The 3,844-nt window shown below is 38.5% G+C and overlaps 1 pseudogene; it reads left to right on the plus strand.

Annotated features, from left to right (window-relative positions):
- Window positions 1-2,608: 2,608 nt before the first annotated feature.
- Window positions 2,609-3,231, plus strand: LOC109396823 (double homeobox protein A-like; annotated as a pseudogene).
- The last annotated feature ends 613 nt before the right edge of the window (window positions 3,232-3,844 follow it).

A 3,844-nucleotide genomic window follows, 5' to 3' on the forward strand; every position in this document is an offset into this window, starting at 1 on the left:
AGGATTATTTTCCACAACTGGCTCTCTGTTTTGTTATTTTCCTTGTGCTTTTCAAAAGTCTCACAAGCATTTGGTAGTGTCTACTGAATGCTAGGCAGAGGGTGATGAAATGGAGTATATACAGAATTGAAGGGACAGAGTTCTAACTTTGAGGAGCATAAATTACAATGGGGAACACACACACTAACAAATAATTTGAATATATTTGGTGTTTACAAGCTATTGAGCAGAGAGAAGGAATATTTAGATCAAACTAGTTGTTTATGGATGGCTTCCCCAATGCGGTAATATTTTAGATGGATTGCTAAGTTGTCCAAACAATATAATCAGGTGAAGAAATGAGGGAAGGATGTTCCAGGCAGAAGGAAGACTACATGACATGCTCAGATATTTGCCTACCATCCTCCAGACCATTGCCTAGTCTGGGTGGGCCTGTCAGGAAACAGTGGGCTTGCAATTGTGGTCCATGGAGCTGGTAGGAACAGAATCCATATCTAGGAGAAGAGTGGCCAAGAAAGTAAGGGAAGTTTCTTTGCATCATCTCACAGTTGAGGGAGACATCTTTTGAAGGGAGCAAAGTTTAGCCTGGAAGAGGGCAGGTCTGCAAAAAAATGATGAAGGAAAAAGAACTGGATAAAATGGGGTTTAAAAAATTATGAGTAGCTTTTATTATTAGAGTGCGAACCAGCAATAGATGAAGCAAAACAAGAGGCAAGCAGGGTACAAATGACAATATTGCGCTCAGGAGCTGTCCTTTACTCTGTAGGTAATGGGAAGTTTTTATTAAAGGGATCTAATAGATCTGGTTTTAGAAAGACCACTTCCAGTGCAGTGTGTGGAGAATGGATTAGAGAGCAGGAGGGATAGCCAGGAGACAAGCTGGGGCTGCTAAGCTAAGCAGGATCTGAGATGCTTAAATAGTTCACTCAGACTGGGGCTCAGGAGCAGCAATCATGTCTGCACTCCCTTCCCTCCAAGCAAATACATGGGGTGAGCTTCCTAGTTATGATGCCATAGAGGCACAAACGTGGCTTGCTATGAGGTAAGCCCCCTTAAATGTCAAAATTAAATCCCCAAGTTAGCAAGGTTCATAAAATTTAGTTCTATGCTCTATGCACACATTATACTACATCACTTCCAACAAGTACATCATCAGTTGCTGCTTGAAAACCTATCTCTCCAACTTCGACTCCTGAGACTCTCTTCTTAGCCAGTCTGTTCCAGATGTCTTAGAAGCTGGCAAAGCTCTTTCCCTGCTCTAGGCCTTCACACATGCACTCTCCCCTCCCCACAGCCTGCATGTATAGATATATGGGAGCATCTTAAAGAAGCTATTCCTGACTACCTTTTCTAAGCATGTTTACCACCACCCTTTATTCTCAACTCTTATGCCATGTGCCTTCACTTGTGCCACTTTCCATACCTGGAAACCATAATCTACAAGTTTTTAAAATTTATTTATTTTCTTCTTCCCCAAACTTTGAACTATATAAGGGCAGGGAGTATATCTGTTTTATATACTAGAGAATATCCAGTATTTTCCCACATACCCTTGTTTTTTACAAGTTCTTAAAGGGGAACCTAAATATTCTTCCCTCTAGTGTCTAGATCCGTTTTGTTTGTTTGTTTGTTTATTAGTTTCAGGTGTACAAAACAACATAATGATTAGACATTTACACACCTCACAAAGTGGTAACCCAACAAGTCTACTATCCATCCAATACCATACATAGCTATTACAATCCATTGACTACACTCACTATGTTATAATTTACACCCTGTGGCTATAGATATGTTATAGTTGACATTCAATATTATATTAGTTTCAATAATACAGTGCATTGGTTAGGCATTTATATAAATTATGAAGTGATCCCCTGGTAAGTCTAGTATCCATCTGACACCATACATAGTTTTTACATTATTGACTATATTCCTCATACTGTGTTTCACATCTGCATGACTATTTTGTGCCTACCAATTTGTACTTCCTAATCCCTTTACCTTTCTCACTCACTGCCCCCAACCATTCTCCCATCTAACAACTATAATTATTCTCTGTATCTGTGAGTCTATTTCTATTTTGTTTGTTCATTTATCCTGTTCTTTAGATTTCATATATAAGTAAGGTCATATGGTCTTTCTCTGACTTATGTCACTTAGCATAATACCCTCTACATCCATCCATGTTGTTGCAAAAGATAAGATTTCATTCTTCTTTATGGCAGACTGATTATACAATTTATACTCCATTATATGAATGACTTTATCCAAATGTCTATTGATGGGCATTTTGGTTGTTTTCATATCCTGGCTATTGTGAATAGCACTGCAGTAAACATAGGGGTGCATATAATTTTTTGAATTAGTCTTCTGGATTTCTTTGGGTAAATACTCNCTACTTTGATGGTCAGTGGGCATTATCATAGAATCAATGTACTATTTCTTTCCTGTTATTTTTTATTTTACTATGTAAATAAGTTGTCTCCACTGTAAAGAAAGACAAGGGGGGAAATTCCTTTTATAATGTTGTCATGTCAATATTCCTTCTCCCAGTTCCCTATGGGTCTCCTGGTTCAAGACTAAGACTTCAGGACTCTCTTTCAACATGGCCCAAGACAACTCTCCAAACATGACCACAGCAATGAAAAAGCCATGCCAAATTCACAAAAGCCAGATGAAAATCCTCATCAAAGCATTCAACAAAAAACTTAACCCAGGTTACATTACTAAACAAAAGCTTGCTTTAGAAATCAACACTGAAGAGTCTAAAATTCAGATTTGGTTTTAGAATTGAAGAGCTAGGCACCAAGTTCAGAAAAGATCAGAGCCTGAGAATAACTTAGAAGCAAGCCAAGACCAAGATCATCCTAAAGAGAAGATTCATGATAGAGAACATACATGTCATACCAGCTACACTTCCTCCCAGTTACACACCCTCATCATAGCATTTATGAACACCCCTTATCCTGGGATTGATTCCAGAGAGCAACTTGCTAAGGAAATTGGGGTTCCACAGTCAAGAGTCCAATAAAGATTTTAAAATCAAAGATCTAGATTCCATGTCCAAAAAAAAAAAGAACTTGATGAGCCCTTAGAACAGAAACAAGAGCAGGAACAAAATCTCTGAGACAAGGGAGTTCAAGGTACAGAAACTACACCAAATGGCACCAATCTCACCAGCAACTGTCTTATTTCTCTGAAGCCAGAACAGGATGGACCAAGCCATAAATTCAGTGTATTTGATGTCGTCAGCCTCCAAATCTCTCTCATCCTAGGAATATACCCTTCTAAACATACCTTCAGCTTCTTGAGACACTGAACCTTCTGGGGATGGTAAACAGAACTTCAGGAGGCAGGCAGATACAAGACACCACACAGCCCTACCAACGGAGCCTGTCTCCACAGTTCAGCAGATGTCAAAGAAAGTGAAAATAAACTTATTCATATAAAAAATTTCCATGAATATGAACTTCCCAGATAAGATGGCTGCTAATTAGAGTCACATTATTTTCCTTCCCAAATTATCATTAAAATTATTATGGAAACTGAGTGAGAGATAAAAGCTTCCACAGTACAGAAATTAGGAATACGGAGTAATGACTTGCTAAATACCAGGAGGAATTTCTGCCAACTAAAGCTTGAAGGTGCCTGAGGTAGACAAGTTGGATCAAGCAGAAAGATGTTGAGAAATTTCTACCTTGTCTTGCTGAGTTACGTATCCTAGAATTCTGGAGCCTTCACCAATTAAATGTGAAGCAATTGCTTTCTGTCTTGGCTGAGGTTATTTCATCCAACAAAATTTTTTCATTGGCACTTCTCTTTTGAAATCCATTTGGGGTGT

Source organism: Hipposideros armiger, unplaced genomic scaffold (genome assembly GCF_001890085.2).
Source record: "Hipposideros armiger isolate ML-2016 unplaced genomic scaffold, ASM189008v1 scaffold_547, whole genome shotgun sequence".
In the NCBI taxonomy this organism is placed as follows: Eukaryota; Metazoa; Chordata; class Mammalia; order Chiroptera; family Hipposideridae; genus Hipposideros; species Hipposideros armiger.